At 38.3% G+C, this 19,891-nt stretch overlaps 1 long non-coding RNA gene across 2 annotated transcripts in view; it reads left to right on the top strand.

The window, feature by feature from the left end:
- The first annotated feature begins 1,911 nt into the window (after positions 1 to 1,911).
- Positions 1,912 to 19,891, top strand: part of LOC117195652 (uncharacterized) — a 57,336-nt gene continuing 39,356 nt past the window's right edge. Inside the window, exons 1-2 of one of the 2 annotated variants that reach the window (XR_007474551.1) lie at positions 1,912 to 2,126; positions 8,056 to 8,180. This is a non-coding gene — a long non-coding RNA (uncharacterized LOC117195652). The remainder of the gene's footprint in view (positions 2,127 to 8,055; positions 8,181 to 19,891) is intronic. The other variant, XR_007474550.1, reaches the window with a different exon arrangement.

Raw genomic sequence — 19,891 nt, 5'->3', positions numbered from 1 at the left:
GATTGCTGGAAATTAAATTTGTTAATAAAGATATTGCCTGGCTTGAGACATGTATGCTGTTCTCTATATAATTTTTAAAAAGATTTTAGTTGAGTTTTACATACTAATAGGGATTTTAAATAAAAATTAAATGTTCAACAATTACATAGGAAGAGTTTTCTATTCAATGTTCTTGCCTATCATTGTCATTATCGTCCCTCCAGGAAATTTATATTTGTGCAAGTTACAGTCCCAAGACAGGAGAGAAACTACAAGAGAAGATGGCCTTTCCTTCCACTTTGGTGGAGTTAAAAGTTGTTTATATAATGTGATATGAGAGAAAATCTAGTCCCCAATATTTCACCTGCCCATTGGCTCCAATGCATCCAGATAGAAAATTGCTTGATAGAATTAGGCCTTGCCCTTCTAGGTATTTAGAAGCTTCTTTAAAAATGTAGTTCACGGGACTTCCCTGGTGGTGCAGTGGTTAAGAATACGCCTGCCAATGCAGGGGACTAGGGGTTTGATCCCTGGCCCAGGAAGATCCCACATGCTGCGAAGCAACAAAGCCCATGTGCCACAACTACTGAAGCCTGCATGCCTAGAGCCCATGCTCCGCAACAAGAGAAGACACCACAATGAGAAGCCTGCACACTGCAACGAACAGTAGCCCCCGCTGACCACAACTAGAGAAGGCCCGCCTGCAGCAACGAAGACCCAAAGCAGCCAAGAAAAAAAAAGATGCAGTTCACTAAGTAGGCAATGGAAATTGGCCAAATTATTTAAGAACAAGTACTATAGTGAGTATTGATTTAAGGGAACACTTTCCTTTGACAGGTAGGGCTGGACAAGCATTGTGGATGAGAAGCCAACCCCAAAGGGGGAGAAAATAAAGAGCAATTGTATTTTGATCACGCACCCTGAATGAAGTTGACATGTATGTATTCAGTTTCTGACTTTGACACTTCCTAGTTGTGTAAATGGGCTAGGGGAACTTAATTGAAAAAACTAAGCTTCCTATTTTTCCATATGAAAAATGAAAATTTAAGTTTTTGTTGTGAGCATCATGAAATAAATTATTAGCAATCATCATTATTAAATAAATAAATAAGCTACTAATAACATGGCTGACTTTGCAAGAAGTACTATAGACTATAATAGGTTGACAGTATGTAGGGCATGGATATAAATACATTGATAATGTGAAGATAATGGAAAGAACATATAAATTCAAATTTCATAGCAGTAGTCAAATAATATCTATCATAGGAAGAAGTATAAAGCAGTCCCCATCCAGACCTGTAGTTTTCTAGACTGACTTCATGCTGCTTAATGGTCTTGATTGGCTATATCTTGGCCCTGGTTAATGTGTGCTCAGCTTCCCTGGGCTATGTTGTAGCTTCACAAGATGCAGAGGACATGTGTGCTTACATTAGTACCTAATTTTATATTTCTCCTAGAAATTTTTCTGAATTGATAATTTGGTGTCCAACAATTAAAAGTCAATTGGATTTCTTTCTCTTTATGTATTTGTTTCTGGTGAGTCCATGAATAAGCACATTTTAAGGCTTTTAAATATATATAAAAAACAAAGAAAAAATTATAGAAAGAGATTAAAAGTCTAATTTTCTTCTAATCTTCTTCTTGCCTTTTGCTAATCCTCTTCCTACTATTCCCCTCCCCTCTTCAGTTAACAAATCACTTATCAATTTACTTCTCAATATCTTGGACATTTTAAATGAACAAACATATTCTCTGGGTCACAGTACTTGGATAATCAAATGCCCTTTTTATAGTCACATTAGCCATAGCTTTGGATTTAATTGTACTGGAAAATTCCATCCCATTGAATTAAATACCACACTTCAATATCAACCCTGCACTGAAAGCTCTGACATTGAATCGGTGTAATTTTAACCTTCCAAGAGACTTGGTTGGAGTGGAGTTTCTAACCAGCCAGTACGTGCTTTGACTTTAAGAAACGTTCTGTGCGAAATGTTAGTTGGGACTTCCGGGAAGATGGCGGAAGAGTAAGAGACGGAGATTACCTTCCTCCCCACAGATACACCAGAAATACATGTACACGTGGAACAACTCCTACAGAACACCTACTGAACGCTGGCAGAAGACCTCAGACCTCCCAAAAGGTAAGAAAACCCCCATGTACCTGGGTAGGGAAAAAAAAGAATAAACAGAGACAAAAGGATAGGGACGGGACCGGCACCAGTGGGACGGAGCTGTGAAGGAGGAAAGCTTTCCACACACTAGGAAGCCCCTTCGCGGGCGGAGACTGCGGGTGGCGGAGGGGGAAAGCTTCGGAGCCGCGGAGGAGAGCACAGCAACAGGGGTGCGGGGTGGGGGTGCAAAGCGGAGAGATTCCTGCACAGAGGATCAGTGCCGACCGGCACTCACCAGCCCGAGGGGCTTGTCTGCTCACCCGGCGGGGCGGGTGGGGCGGGCGGGCGGGGCTGGGAGCTGAGGCTCGGGCTTCCGTCGGAAAGCAGGGAGAGGACTGGGGTTGGCGGCGTGAACACAGCCTGCAGGGGGTTAGTGCGCCACGGCTGACCGGCAGGGAGTCGGGGGAAAAGTCTGGACCTGCCGAAGAGGCAAAAGACTTTTTCTTGCCTCTTTGTTTCCTGGTGCCCGAGGAGTGAGGATTCAGAGCTGCTTAAAGGAGCTCCAGAGACGGGCGCGAGCCGCGGCTAAAAGCGCAGACCCCAGAGACAGGCATGAGACGCTAGGGCTGCTGCTGCCGCCACCAAGAAGCCTGTGTGCGAGCACAGGTCACTATCCACACCTCCCTTCCGGGGAGCCTGTGCAGCCCGCCACTGCCGGGTTCCTGTGATCCAGGGAAAACTACCCCCGGGAGAACGCACGGCGCACCTCAGGGTGATGCAACGTCCCGCCGGCCTCTGCCGCAGCAGGCTCACCCCGCACTGAGGCTCGCCCCGCACTCCGTGCCCCTCCCTAGCCCCGGCCTGAATGAGCCAGAGCCCCCGAATCAGCGGCTCCTTTAACCCCGTCCTGTCTGAGCGAAGAACAGACGCCCTCCAGCGACCTACACGCAGAGGCGAGGCCAAATCCAAAGCTGAGCCCCTGGGAGCTGTGAGAACAAAGAAGAGAAAGGGAAATCTCTCCCAGCAGCCGCAGGAGCAGCGGATTAAAGCTCCACAATCAACTTGATGTACCCTGCATCTGTGGAATACATGAATAGACAATGAATCATCCCAAATTAAGGAGGTGGACTTTGAGAGCAAGATTTATGATTTTTTCCCCTTTTCCTCTTTTTGTGAGTGTGTATGTGTATGCTTCTGTGTGAGATTTTGTCTGTATAGCTTTGCTTCCACCATTTCTCTGAGGGTTCTATCCGTCCGTTTTTTTGGTTTTGTTTTTTGCTCTTAATAATTATTTTTTAATAACTTTATTATATTTTATCTTACTTTATTTTATTTTACTTTATCTCTTTTTTTTCTTCCTTCCCTCCTTCCTTCCTCCCTCCCTCCTTTCTTTCTTTCTTTCTTTCTTTCTTTCTACTTCTACTAATTCTTTCTACTTTTTCTCCCTTTTCTTCTGAGCCGTGTGGATGAAAGGCTTTTGGTGCTGCAGCCAGGAGTTAGTGCTGTGCCTCTGAGGTGGGAGAGCCAACTTCAGGACACTGGTCCACAAGAGACCTCCCAGCTCCACATAATATCAAATGGCGAAAATCTCCCAGAGATCTTCATCTCAACACCAGCACCCAGCTTCACTCAATGACCAGCAAGCTACAGTGCTGGACATCCTATGCCAAACAACTAGCAAGACAGGAACACAACCCCATCCATTAGCAGAGAGGCTGCCCCAAATGATAATAAGTCCACAGACACCCCAAAACACACCACCAGACGTGGACCTGCCCACCAGAAAGACAAGATCCAGCCTCATCCACCAGGACACAGGCACTAGTCCCCTCCACCAGGAAGCCTACACAACCCACTGAACCAACTTTAGCCACTGGGGACAGACACCAAAAACAAGGGGAACTATGAACCTGCAGCCTGCAAAAAGGAGACCCCAAACACAGTAAGATAAGCAAAATGAGAAGACAGAAAAACACACAGCAGATGAAGGAGCAAGATAAAAACCCACCAGACCTAACAAATGAAGAGGAAATAGGCAGTCTACCTGAAAAACAATTCAGAATAATGATAGTAAAGATGATCCAAAATCTTGGAAATAGAATAGAGAAAATGCAAGAAACATTTAACAAGGACCTAGAAGAACTAAAAATGAAACAAACAATGATGAACAACACAATAAATGAAATGAAAAATACTCTAGATGGGATCAATAGCAGAATAACTGAGGCAGAAGAACAGATAAGTGACCTGGAAGATAAAATAGTGGAAATAACTACTGCAGAGCAGAATAAAGAAAAAAGAATGAAAAGAACTGAGGACAGTCTCAGAGACCTCTGGGACAACATTAAACGCACCAACATTCGAATTATAGGGGTTCCAGAAGAAGAAGAGAAAAAGAAAGGGACTGAGAAAATATTTGAAGAGATTATAGTTGAAAACGTCCCTAATATGGGAAAGGAAATAGTTAATCAAGTCCTGGAAGCACAGGATAAATCCAAGGAGAAATACGCCAAGACACATATTAATCAAACTGTCAAAAATTAAATACAAAGAAAACATATTAAAAGCAGCAAAGGAAAAACAACAAATAACACACAAGGGAATCCCCATAAGGTTAACAACTGATCTTTCAGCAGAAACTCTGCAAGCCAGAAGGGACTGGCAGGACATATTTAAAGTGATGAAGGAGAAAAACCTGCAACCAAGATTACTCTACCCAGCAAGGATCTCATTCAGATTTGATGGGGAAATTAAAACCTTTACAGACAAAAGCTGAGAGAGTTCAGCACCACCAAACCGGCTTTACAACAACTGCTAAAGGAACTTCTCTAGGCAAGAAACACAGGAGAAGGAAAAGACCTACAATAATGAACCCAAAACAATTAAGAAAATGGGAATAGGAACATACATATCAATAATTACCTTAGATGTAAATGGGCTAAATGCTCCCACCAAAAGACACAGATTGGCTGAATGGATACAAAAACAAGACCCATATATTTGCTGTCTACAAGAGACCCACTTCAGACCTAGAGACACATACAGACTGAAAGTAAGGGGATGGAAAAAGATATTTCATGTAAATGGAAACCATTCCATGACATAAATCACAGCAAGATCCTTTTTGACCCATCTCCTAGAGAAAGGGAAATAAAAACAAAAATAAACAAATGGGACCTAATGAAACTTCAAAGCTTTTGCACAGCAAAGGAAACCATAAACAAGACCAAAGGACAACCCTCAGAATGGGAGAAAATATTTGCAAATGAAGCAACTGACAAAGGATTAATCTCCACAACATACAAGGAACTCATGCAGCTCAATATCAAAAACACAAACAACCCAACCCAAAAATGGGCAGAAGACCTAAATAGACATTTCTCCAAATAAGATATACAGACTGCCAACAAACACATGAACGAATGCTCAACATCATTAATCATTAGAGAAATGCAAATCAAAACTACAATGAGATATCATCTCACACCAGTCAGAATGGCCATCATCAAAAAATCTAGAAACAATAAATGCTGGAGAGGGTGTGGAGAAAAGGGAACACTCTTGCACTGCTGGTGGAAATGTGAATTGGTTCAGCCACTATGGAGAACAGTATGGAGGTTCCTTAAAAAACTACAAATAGAACTACCGTATGACCCAGCAATCTCACTACTGGGCATATACCCTGAGAAAACCAAAATTAAAAAAGAGTCATGTACAAAAATGTTCATTGCAGCTCTATTTACAATAGCCCAGAGATGGAAACAACCTAAGTGCCCATCGTTGGATGAATGGATAAAGAAGATGTGGCACATATATACAATGGAATATTACTCAGCCATGAAAAGAAACGAAATTGAGCTATTTGTAATGAGGTGGATAGACCTAGAGTCTGTCATACAGAGTGAAGTAAGTCAGGAAGAGAAAGACAAATACCGTATGCTAACACATATCTATGGAATTTAAGGAAAAAAAATGTCATGAAGAACCTAGGGGTAAGACAGGAATAAAGACACAGACCTACTGGAGAAGGGACTTGAGGATATGGGGAGGGGGAAAGGTGAGCTGTGACAAAGCGAGAGAGAGGCATGGACATATATACACTAACAAACGTAAGGTAGATAGCTAGTGGGAAGCAGCCGCATGGCACAGGGATATCAGCTCGGTGCTTTGTGACCGCCTGGAGAGGTGGGATAGGGAGGGTGGGAGAGAGGGAGACGCAAGAGGGAAGAGATATGGGAACATATATATGTATAACTGATTTCATTTTGTTGTAAAACACAAGCTAGCACACCATTGTAAAGCAATTATACTCCAATAAAGATGTTAAAAAAAGGAAACGTTCTGTGAAGAGCGTCTGACTACTTTCAGGGGTCAGGTCTGTCCTTTTGTCCTGACAAAGCGCACTTTTCCATGCTTGCTGCCAAAATTTTTTGCCATTGTGGGATTTTCCAAACTATTGCTTGGAATTTAAATTCAAGGTTTTAGGCAATTTCAGCTTTACAATGCCATGTAACAGACAGAATGGAGGCTGAGACTGAATTCTACCAGTGAGCAGGTTAGGTCAGATCCACACAGCCATGGGTGAATATGGATAAAACGAAAACTTTCGGGTTTTTTACTATTACTTTCTAAGACTGCAAAAAAAGCAGCATCTATCTTCCTATTGCTGGAAGAAAAAATAGTCTAGAATTTTTTAATAGATTCACAGATCCTCAGAGTTTTTAGGAAACACAGTGCAAGTTTAATTAATTTGTGAGTCTAAAACTTGAATCACATTATTTCCTTTTTTATACGCTGAGTGGAAGTAATTCTCCTGTAGGGCCCATTGAAACTTCCTTTATAATTCTTAGGTCCTCAATGTCTCATCTCAAAATGTCTTTTTACAATTATTTTCTCCCGACTCAAAGGCTGAGTTGACTGATGACTAGAACAAGGTGGAAATAAGATTACGGTTGGTTTAATTATTTTCCTCCTGCCCTGTCCCCACTCCCCACAGCCCTCTGTACATACGCCTGAAGAGAACTGCTAGAGTTCAACCTCTGAATTCTGAAAAGCTACAGAAGGACTAAGCGGCCAGAATAGAGGAGAATTACAAGTCAGAGATCCCTACGAATGAACAGAGGGCGGGGTAGAGCAAGGAAAGGGAGGCTCCGGAAAACCTAATAACTTGCAAAGAGGAGAGAGTTTTCTTCAAACAACTTCCAGACTCAGAGAATGAAACCTGCCTACCAATTCAATAAGGATTTTCCTGATCCGTCTTCCTACCCTCAATCCTCCCTGCCCCGAACCTGGGAGGGCAGAAGTAGTAGCTACTGAGAAAGGAGGAGGGAGAGGGAGAAGGGAAGAGGCTGATCATTTCCCTTACCTTAGCTAATGACAGAGAAGAGAGAATATCTTTGAATGAAGGTCAAACTTGATTATTTCATGGAACTAAACATTCTAATATTCTATTTTGTTAAAAATTTAGTTTGTATTTTATGTCTTAAAAGTCACCATTGGACACTGAAATTACCTAAGAATGTTCAGAAAATAATGGGACCGCTTTTTTTTTTCTTTTTCTTAATCCAAAAGTAGGATAAAATAGAGTTCTGGAAAACTTAATGAAAACAATAATTCAAATAAGTTTGTTTTGTGATAAGCATCTCACACATCAGGTTTGTTCGCTGAGCAAGTTACAGAGGACATCATGGAATTTGGAAACACCAAGAATCCTGGAAATCTAGCCTTTCCATGAAATACTGGAAAAGTGTAGAAAATCCTTGGAATAGTTTGGAATTATTTGGAATAGTTGGAATAGTTTATGTTCAGGGATAGGTATTTGATCACCTGTAATACATTGGTCAACAATCAATAACTGATGAGTAAGGCTTGAAAGAGTTAGAGAAAGTGCAGCATGCGGACTGAATCTTCACTAGTTTATGGTGTATCTCAAATGGTGTCACCTTTCATCTTTTGTCAGAAACACTTGTAAATCCTGATGGAGATACAAAAGGACTTTGTGGCATCTTGCTGCTGACTCTTGAATATGGTACAGCTTCTCAATGTTGTAGTCACCTGGACGTTCAAGATCACTTGATACACAAGGTAAAAGGTCATATTACAGTTCTTGAGCTTTGCTTTTAAATAACATGCTTCTTCTTACTGAGTCTGTATCTAACATCCTTAAATCAGGAAGAAGTACGTGGGTGATTATTTTCACACGTTAAAGCATCACAAGCCTTCCAGTCTGTGACTACAATTCTTTCCCAAGAAAAGTCCAATTCCAGCACAATTTAGAGAAAAGGTGGTTGTCACCATGCAGGAGGGTCCAAAATTATTTCAGGCATGTGTCACATGGGGTATAGGTGCCACTGATCCAAACAGAAAGATAAGGAGTAATACACTGACATTTAAGTTCATTTTTAAGTGAAAATAACACAGCTTTTGAACTGTAATGTTGATTAGGCAGTTGGAGATATTTGGAGCTTGGAGGAAACAGCTGTGTTTGAAATTAAAATTTAGAATTGGTCAACATAAATATAATTTGAGTTGAAGGTATAAGATGCTCACTTTGAGGCTAACCACAAGATGCCATTTCCAAAGCTGGAGTTACAAGTACAAGAGAAAGATAGGATACCTCAAAGTTAAGAAAAGGAAAGAAAACCTTCCTTATTTTGATGACCCAAAATCTTAGGAACCCCCGCCAAAAAAAATCTTGTGAAAACTCATAGTTACTGAAGAACTTGATTATCATTAGCACAAATATTGGTCTTTATATTACTTCTTTTTAAGTTAAAGCTAAGTAAACATATTTGAAAATGGTGATGGAATGGTTTCACATTTGGGGAAAATATGGATTAGTTAATTGTTTATAAAATGTAAATATACTTAAACATATTTAATTTAGAGAATACCAAACACCTTTGTAAAATATTAGGATGTTAAAACCAGGAAATATTTCTATTAACTTATCCCTGAGATAAAGTATTTACCATCAGAGTCTCAACTTCTTCTAAAAGTAAATTTTATGCAGAGGGTTGAAATAATTTTGAAGATTCACTGCAAAAATCAGAACCTTTTCATGATACCCTTGCCCAGTTACAATTAAACTTATATTTAACTTTTGAAAATGTGTAAAATAATTAATTAAAAAATCTAAAAGTAGGTATTCCCTCTTTCCTTTTGCTTCCTTCCCTTCCCCGCTTCCCTCCAGCACTTCCTTCAACAAATATGTGTGTATGTATGTTCAATGTACTAAACTAGGTTCTTTGGCTGATGAAAATGAGATAGAGTAATATAAAACATGTACAAAGATAATTATAATACACGTGAGAATATTTTCTGGTTCATTAGATATGAATTATTGAATGGTGGTTATAATTGTTGAATGAACAGATTCTCTGTGCATTTCTGATTGATTATGTTTTGGTAGTAATGAAAGACAAGTTAGGATGGAATGATGGAATTTCATCATTCCACCAAATTAGGATGGAATTACAAAAATCACAATGCTATAATTTAAAAATGGTAAATAGGTATATTATGAAGCAAATAAGCTTGCTGTGCACTTTTGAATTTCATATTGATTTAGCTTCCTGCAGAATATTTGCAGCAATGTAATTAGTTTCGAATGTTCAGATAATGTTATTGTCAGGCCATACAGATTTAATTCATAGCAAGCTCTTAGAAGCAAGAAATACATAAAATCCAAGCTGTTGACTGTTAGTTTCAGTGAGTGCATTAGGGCAATTTTTAACAAGTGCTCTTTAGGTAATTCAGATTTTCAGGCTTGATTATGAACCTTTCTAGAGCATTTCTAGCCAGCTAAAATTTAAACACCAACATTTGTAGGCCAGTATGTCAATAAAGTCTAGTTCGGCATGTTAAGGAAAAAAATAAACATTTGTTGAGGTTTTAAAAGCTAAAACATTGCTTACGATGCACTAGTCATAACTGAAAAGAATTTCCTAAAGATTATGAATTCACTTAGCAGTGCACACACATCTTAATTGCATAATTACTTGAAGCAACCACTCTAATCCATCTTGTTCGTTTTACACTGTATAAAGGAAACAAACTAATTATGGCTTTTCATTCAAGAAAAATACAAACCAGTACCACATTTACTGGGTTCATTCAGTCTCATACACTCTGCTGCTTAGACAGGCAGGAAATAGAGAAAAAAACCCAAAAGTGGTCATTAAGCTGCTGGCTATCAGCGTTCTTAAAATTGAACCAACCCTCATGGAAGGTGGAAGGCATGCTGGTTTTCTTCCATGTTGGAAACTGACAGCAATGTGTTGATCAGGGAGCCACACTCGAGGAGAACAACTTGAAATGGGCTAATTTGAACAGGGTGAAGATTTACGTGCAGTGACAAAAGAATGAAGGAATTGTTAGCACAAGGCAGAGGCCAGCCTGATGACAAGTGAAACATTAGTGTGTTAACAAGGAGTACGACAGAGAGGAAATATTTGAATATCTACTTATGCAGGCTCATTCTAAAGAAAGGCAACTTTGCCTCTACAAAGTGTTTCAATTGAACTGTAATGACCTGGTATATGGTCCCTTAAACATATGCTTGGAAAGGAATAGACAAATCGGGAGCACAGGAGCTAAAGGAAACTACTAGAGTTTGGAGTTTTTAGAGCCTTGAAACGATGGATACAGTCCTGGATAATAGCATGGAGCTCAGGTGGCCCGAAAGATTCAATCCAGTCTGACGCCCACCAGATGTGGCCTTGGATCAAGTTCATGCCGGATTACCAACTGGCGTATCACTCAAATAATGTACAGCAATTCTATGGCGGCTCCTAAAAATGCCTCCCTTGTTTAGGGTCCCTTGTGAGATGCCAACCTAGGGAAGATAAGACCTTGAAGTTATAGGGGAAGGCAGGGACCAATTTGTGCCTGAAGTGAGAGATGAGGGCCCTTCATGAGCAGAAGTAAGTTTGGAAGTGAGATCATCACCTGTTCCACAGTGGTAAGCACAGCTTCTATGTGAGTCACGTGCATGGTAATGGCATTTTACACACCTGACAAGTTTATAGTAAAAATATTGGAATTACTTCAATCACTTTATTAAGTGATTGAAGGGGAGTGCGTGTCAAATTTTATTTCTAGTTAGCAGTAGCATACTTTTAAACTACTGTTGATTATAGATTTACGTTATAAAATCTGAAGTGAGCTGTCATTTGAGGGCATAAATATATGATGCTTATTTTAGTCAGTTACCTATTTTATCTAAAATAAAGCTGGCTTTCTGGGTCACACATAATTAAAATAAAAATATTTTTTACACATTTGTCACAAAGGCAAACCAATGTCCAATATGTACTACACCATCTTTAAATGGTTGATTTCAGATTGATGAAGCTGCTGCTCTAATTATAAAATTCTTCCCGGATTGTTTTCAATGTGCGTTCCACTCTTGGAATAAGATAGGGATAAAATGGCCCCTACTTTCTTTTGAAATTTGATTTTCTGAATTTATACATTGACAGTATTTTTTACCATTACATGACAATAATCAGTTAATATTACATTCAGAAATTCTCAATGAGAACATTTATCATGAAATCTATTGATCATTATTAATTTAATTGGACTTCTATGACTTTTAATATAATCAACCCATATTGACTTAACAAATAAGAATCTGTTGTACACATCTGTTGAGAGATAATTTTCCACGTGTCTCATTTTTACATGTCTTGTGAGCAGAGGCACTGACTGCTATTGTTCTTGTGCTATTTTTCTAAGGATTTTTTAAATATTAACCAGCCTTGGAAGATACAGATAGTGTCTCTAGAGCAAAAGGCAGATTTGCTTAATATAATAATAATAATAATAATAAAGATACTATATATACCATATTATATTATACCATACCATACCATAATATATTCCTGTAGCACAAATGGGCAGACACGTTTACTGCCCATTATAAAAGACTTGAATTCCCTAAACCCAGTTTTCTTCTCCTCTAATACAACCCACTGCAAGTACAAATGTCACCTGAACCTCTTTGAGTTGCCCTTCGGGAATTAGGCTTGTGGAACTGGAGCAGGAAAATGCGGTTATTCTGGCTACTGTTATTTCTTGAATAACAAAGTCGTTTGTCACTGACCTCTGAGTCTCATGACTTTTGACAGAATCCATGGAACTTTGGTGAGCTACCTAATTAGCTTCTAGTTAGGATAAAATCTCAGGCCCTTCATTGTTCTTGACAACTTCGTGAGAAAGACAAAGAACAATGGGACTTCTTTAGGAGGGGAAAAAGGAGACGAGGTTTTCACTCCATGCACACATTCTGGATTTCCACTTTTGGTATAAATGTGTGTATGTGCCTTAAATTAAATTAATATGATTTCCTTAGTTTGTCATAGTCGTGTGTGTGTGGGGTGTGTGGGTGTGTGTGGGTGTGTGTGGGGAGGGTGTGGAGGTGGGGTGGGGTGTGGGGGTGTGGGTGTGGGTGTAGGGGTGTGTGTGGGGTGTGTGTGGGTGTGTGTGTATGTGGGTGTGTGTGTGTGTGGGGTGTGTGTGTGTGTGTGTGTGTGTGTGTGTGTGTGTGTAAGAGAACAGGCTCCCGACAGTTGTTGCAAGGATTCAGGAGCTTAGCTTCTAGAAGCAGCTGGTTGATATCCCCCCACCCCTATCTTGGCTAAGAGAAATCAGAGAATGTACCAGGTAGAAAAAATACATATTATTTTTAACTTTAGGTCTATAGAATATTGAGGGATATTGAAATCAGGTTTGACAGATTTCTGAACTATAAAATGAACTGCGGGCAGTTCATTTAATAAACCAGGTCAAACTTTCCCTCAAATTCTCTTTGTCTAGAGTGGGCCTGGTGGGTAGAATAGAGGTGGTATGACTTCCGAAAAGGGGGGATTAGCCCCAAACACATGGTGGGCTTTCAGGAACTCTGGGAAAAAGTCTTCCTGAAATAACTCTTCCATTTGCTCTCAGATGCCTGAAATTCTTTATCACCAAAAGGAAATCCTTTCATCCAATGTTTGTAGTAAAGGATTAAAATGCACATATATTGGGAAAGGTGACCCCTTGCTTAAAATGACACTATGGAATACATGAATAATAGATTCCTGAAAGCAGGCTTTCTGTCTTAAACTGATAGTAAGGTTTAACTTTATAGAGAAGAGAGAAAAGGGTCATAATGATTTTATTAAGATAATTATCACTAACCTAATCGAGGCTGGCAAGTAGATTTTATCTTGCATGCAAACTCTACTTAATTGTCAGTGGCTTCCTAGAGAGCTGTTCATGAAGAATTCTAGGGCACATCCAGGTTTAGTAAAATTCTGTTGTCAGCTAGCCATGCCTGCCAAAAGTATGGAGGGAGAGTTGACACACATCCTAGATATTTGGAATCTCTGACCTACATTCTTAGTTGCAAATGACTTTCTAAGAGTAAATGTGTCCATTTAGGATATGATAACATCCATCTATTGGCTAGGAACAGACGTTAAAAATTTATGAAACTTTTTCATTTCTTCCCTTTTCAGTTCCCCTTTCACAGCACATACACATTGTTCTTGCTTCTGAGTTTAATATCCACGTTCTAGCCAAACCAGAAGGTCATAGATATCAGGTGACTGATAAATTGTGGTGCATCAAATAAGCCAGCAAGTATCTACTGCTTAAACTGGCTAACTCTACTACTGTTTGAAATATTTTGCCACAAGTGACAGAAATTCAACTTTAGCCAGCTTCACCCAAAAGAGGAAATTAGGCTCCCATTACCAAGAGGGGCAGGGTGTGGCCTCAGAGCTTGCTAGAACCATGGATTTGAATACCATCAGGATGCCCCTCGTTTCTTACTGCTGCCAGTTTTTGCTTTTCTACTTAATTTTCGTAAACAGACATTCTCTATGACACTGGCACCAATAAAATTAGTGACTTTTGGATTACCTTATCTTTTCAGTTTTACCATCAAACAATCAAACAGAAAGGGGATCTCATTTCTTAGTCCCAATTAGAGAAAAAAAAAATGGTGACAAAGGACCAAAGACTTTGGACCGTGTCATGGTTACTATGATTGACTTTACTTAGCTCAAGAATATCCCTGGATAGACCTGTGGCCAGGAAGGTTTGTCTGTAAGATTATATCAGCTCCCTCTTGAACCGCAAAGTTAAAAGAAATCTATCCCTGAAAGTGGAAGAGTTCCGCTCTTCCTACTTATTCAATTGATGAGCAGTCAAAATCAGTGTCTTATAAGTGTCTTATTAATTCCTAGATTCCGTAGACAATTTTTTTTTTCGTAGACAATTTTGATCAGAGACGGAAATCTTATCTAGAAGAGTTGTATTTTATTTCTCTAAAACAAAAAGGAGTATGCTAATTTTCTTAAGAAAAACTTTAATAGCGTTCTGTCAAATACAAAGAAATGTATCTCTTTTTTTTTAGCATGGCCTAAAGGGCTTTAAGGAGTCCTGTTCTCTACCTGTCTTTTGAGTCTATTTTCTACCATTCCCTATCACTCCAAATGCCTTTCCTCCCATAAGTCTATCTGTCCTCCCGCTACTCAATCATTCATCAAATAAACTATGATTTTTTCCTGTGTTCATGCTTTCACCTCTCTGCCTAACATGACAAATGTTCTCAACTTAGAGAATTTCTACTAATTCTTCAAGATCTGGCTTAAAAATGTTCTCTTCTGGGAAACCTCGAATATTCCGTTTCGTCCCTTGCCCTACCACACAAGGAATTACTTATTCTCTTTTCCATCCTCAGGAGTGCTTTACTTTTTATTTTTATTTTACAACATATTGCCTTGTATTTTAATAGCTTTATTGATACATGATCTATAAGCTATATACTATAACATTTACCTGTTTAAATGTATATTCACAGAATTGTGCAGCCATATCATCTAGATTTAGAACATTTTTATTGCCCCAAAACCCTACTGCTCATTCTCAGTGACTCTGCACCCTCCCTTCCACCTCCACCTACTGCTTCTTCCCCCTAGACAACCACTAATCTACTTTCTTTCTCTGTAGATTTGCCTATCCTGGGCATTTCGTAAAAACAGATAAATATATGTGGTCTTTTGTCACTGACTTCTTCAGTTAGAATGCTTTTGAGGTTTAGCTATGTTGTAGCATGTATCAGTAATTCATTTTTTTTCTTGATGAGTAATAGTCCATTGTATGAATATATCACGTTTAATTTATTCATTTATCAGTAGATGGACATTTGGATTGTTTCCATTTTCAGCTATTATGAATAAAAGCTGCTATGAATATTTGTGTACAAGTTTTTGTATAGATATAAGCTTTTATTTCTCTTGGGTGATACCTGGGAGTGGAATCGCTGGATAGTGTGGTAATTCTGTGTTTCACATTTTGAGGAACTGCCAAAATCTTTTCCAATCTGGCTGCACCATTTTATATTCCCACTAGCAATGTATGAGGGCTACAGTTTCCACATATCATAGCTCGAATCTTTATTATTATTCACATATATCTCTTCCAATAGACTGAAGAATGGGCTCTATTAGGAGCTGGCTTTCATTCATCTTTATATCATCAGGATTCTCTAAAAATATGTAAAAATTAGAGGAGAGAAGAAAGACTGAGTCTGGATATAACTCAATAATTTAAAATTAATCTAAAATTTTTTGTTGTTTTCCATGAACTAAATTTTCCTGACATTCTTAACAGGGTGGGTTTTAGTGTGCTATTTAGCTAGATTGCCACACATATTATTATTGGTATTTAATATCTTAAAATAATAACTTTGTCAATATTTTCTCAGGATTTTGACCAAGGTGTCATGAGAATGTGAAGTTGCAATATCATTTCTGGACTTGGTTTTTTTTTTGTTTTTTTTTTTTAAGTAAGTCATATTCAGATGACTATGTCCTTAGAAGTGATTTCATTAAGGAAAGGCAAATTTACGTTCAGCAGTGGTTGTGAGAAAGAAACACAAGGGAATTTAGAAAATATAAATGATGTAAACTATTTAATTTTTCTCAATTAAAAGCTTTTTTTTTTTACATCTTTATTGGAGTATAATTGCTTTACAATGGTGTGTTAGTTTCTGCTTTATAACAAAGTGAATCAGTTATACATATACATATGTTCCCATATCTCTTCCCTCTTGCGTCTCCCTCCCTCCCACCCTCCCTATCCCACCCCTCTAGGCGGTCACAAAGCACCGAGCTGATCTCCCTGTGCTATGCAGCTGCTTCCCACTAGCTATCTGTTTTACGTTTGGTAGTGTATATATGTCTATGCCACTCTCTCACTTCGTCACAGCTTACCCTTCCCCCTCCCCGTGTCCTCGAGTCCATTCTCTAGTAGGTCTGCATCTTTATTCCCGTCTTACCCCTAGGTTCTTCATGACCTTTTTTTCCCTTAAATTCCATATATATGTGTTAGCATACAGTATTTGTCTTTCTCTTCCTGACTTACTTCACTCTGTATGACAGACTCTAGGTCCATCCACCTCATTACAAATAGCTCAATTTCGTTTCTTTTTATGGCTGAGTAATATTCCATTCTATATATGTGCCACATCTTCTTTATCCATTCATCCAATGATGGACACTTAGGTTGTTTCCGTCTCCGGGCCATTGTAAATAGAGCTGCAATGAACATTTTTGTACATGACTCTTTTTGAATTATGGTTTTCTCAGGGTATATGCCCAGTAGTGGGATTGCTGGGTCATATGGTAGTTCTATTTGTAGTTTTTTAAGGAACCTCCATACTGTTCTCCATAGTGGCTGTACCAATTCACATTCCCACCAGCAGTGCAAGAGTGTTCCCTTTTCTCCACACCCTCTCCAGCATTTATTGTAAAAGCTTTTAAGTAATATTTTCTTGCACAATGTACATTGAACTTAGCCATGGCCTTGTCTGTTTTACAGAAAATTTTCAGAATTTACATAGATGGTATGAATTACACACAAGTTCAGAGGGGTGACTTTATAATATGTACAATTCCGTATTGCAATCTTCGTCTTGCAAGAAGGCACAGGTGACTTAGAAACTCTTCTGTCCAGGACCAAGACATCAATCAATCAATCATCAGCATTTATTGATCACGTCACATAGTATTGGTGCACTTTATAAGCATCTTTGGGAAAATAACTAAAACAAATTTTTAGTGCAGTGAAAAAGAGGCTCAGAAATTGTTGTGACTACAAATTTGGTTTTAAAAATATTTCAAAATGCTTTATGTTGTAATGACTGAATACTTGACTGTACTAGATGTATATCTACAAGTCTCCCTGTTGTTTCACGATAAATTGTTCTAATTTTGTGTCATTGATTTTAACAAATTGACACTTAACTTTTATAGGTTTAATATTTTCCCAAACCTTCAGCTGTGTAAGGACATGCTCTCGATAGTAAATCTTCAGTGTAATCCTATGGAACTCCAGCACGGCTATGTCAGATTTTCAGAATCAATTTTTCTTGGAGGTCTGACTTGAACGATATTACAGTATAGAAAGAGAATTAATTATCTTTACAGTGAAAAAAAAAGATTCTAGGTTAGCAAATCCACATTCCCCCACATCTGTCCACCTCTTACAGTAAAATGAACCCTGGTTCTGAAATTTCCTTATTATAGTTTAATCTAATTTTCTTTTTTTTTTTTTTGAGTACAGATATTGAAATGAATCACATAGCTCTTCATCACTGGGGTTTAACATAAAACAAAAATTTCCCCAGTGGCAAGACCAAGGAAAGGTGTAGAGTTTACAAAACATAATTTTTATATACTGTTTTTTTCTCTTAATCAATACAGAATGAATTCAGACAGCTTTGTTCTATCCAAAATACATGAAAACGCCTATTGTTAATCTACAAGTGAATTTTTCTAGCTTGCTACCTAAAGTTCTGCCTTATAGCAGATCTGACACTTAAAAATACGGAGAAAAATAATGTGTTTTAGGCAAGTACTCTTGAGACATAATTTGAAACATAATTCAATCAAAATCCTTTCAAACGATCATTTCCTTTAGTTATATTATGGTTTTGAATCATATAATAATTTATCACACTTTTAATAGCAAAAAGTGGATTAGCCAGGAAAAGTACTTTAAGAGTCATGCAACTCAGATTTTGATTTTATGGCTAAGAAAATACCATTCATTTTTTAAGGTCTTCTTTTCAATGAGAATTCAAAATCATATTGTGCAACAACATTTAACACAATTAGAATATAGATCAAAATGAATAATTCCTGTTCTTTTGTATTATATTGCTTAATTGGTTGTTCATAGGTGACCTACCTATGTGGGAACTAGGTTATGAATTTTTATTGCTCTCATCTACTTTGATCAATTTATAATTGCTATGTTTCATGAGTTTACAATGTGGATAGAGTTAGTGTGTCTCAATCTGCAAATTCATTTTTAAAAAAACAGGTAACGATTCTAAGTCAATTACTTAGAAATTTAACTTTGAGCCAGTTGTCACATAGAGAAGCCATTTTACTTCACTGTAATACTGTGCATTTGCCATTGTTATGTGTGGGGTCTTTTGCATATTCTCCACACTTATAAAGATGTTTATTATATGTACAATTTCAGGAAAATTAATACAGGTCTGAAAATTCAAGTGTGTAATAAGTGCTGCCTGGTAAACTACAAATACTTCCATGTAAAATTAGTCTTGCGCTTGGTTTGCAGGTGGTCACCTTTTTATTTCTATATAATCCTTTCCTTTGCAACAAAAACATGAGCATTTCATTTGTTCATTCGTTCACTGATTGGATATTCATGAGTACCTACTATATGCCAAGCATGATTCTAGGCACTGGAAATAGTGAGGTGAATCAGAAAGGCAAGTTCTCAGCTCTCATGGAGCTTACAGGCTAATGGGAGAGACAGACAGCCAATTAACAAAAGAACAATAAATAAAAATCAAAGTGCTGTAAGAACTAAACAAGGTAATGTGGAAAAGGGCGTTTGGGGTGTTTCATGAAAGGCGATAGTTAAGAATGGCCATTCTCAGTAGATGGCATCTGAACTGAGCCCTCAAAAATGAGAAGAAAGCAGGGAAAGATCTTAGGAAATTTCCTTCCAGAGGAAACAGCAAAGTAAAGATTCTGTGCCTATGATTTACCATCATTTGCATTTACTTAGCTAAGGTTCTTTCCATAAACATTTTACTCATGCTAATAGAGCATAATTGTGTCTGTAATTATTAATTTTACTCAGAGGATTGTGTAGTTTGGAGGAAAGATTAATTGATGATCTTTATGTATATTTATTTGCAAGGATAACATGCTGTGTTTTACTGGTACAAATAGCAGGTAGGGTTGAACTTACCTGAGTTTTCAAACTAGATCGCCTGGAGATTTGTGGTGCTGAGAGGCATCGTATAGAGAGCAGTAGGAGAAGATGGCTTTGGGGGATGAGAAGAGAAACCAGAAGAAAGGCCAGGCTCTGGTCTAAAACAACAACATCTACTTTTTTTTTCCTTTACTCTCCTACTTTGATGATTTTTTTCTTGCCATAGTAGTAAGTAGGATATTTGACAGGCACTTAAAAAGAGGGGTGCCAGCTAAAAATGAGTGAGTCAGTGGGTGACTCACTGCAGGACTGGTGAGGAAGCAGGTATTGACCACGTTTAGAGGCAGAAAGGGCCGTGGCTTCGTGAGCCCAGTGCTGCTGATAACCCTGGCCTTCTTGTTTCTCTGTTGGAAAAAAATTGTAGGGCTGAATTGCTCTCAACCATGCTCTAAGGGGGAAAAAGATAGTGTTTGAAGCACTGTACTTTTTTTTTTGCTTTATTTTATTTTAAAATTTCTCCTTATTGGGCTTCCCTGGTGGCGCAG

This window comes from Orcinus orca, chromosome 21 (assembly GCF_937001465.1).
Source record: "Orcinus orca chromosome 21, mOrcOrc1.1, whole genome shotgun sequence".
In the NCBI taxonomy this organism is placed as follows: Eukaryota; Metazoa; Chordata; class Mammalia; order Artiodactyla; family Delphinidae; genus Orcinus; species Orcinus orca.
The sequence above is the reverse complement of the archived record's forward strand: the minus strand, read 5'-3'. Positions and strand labels throughout refer to the sequence as shown.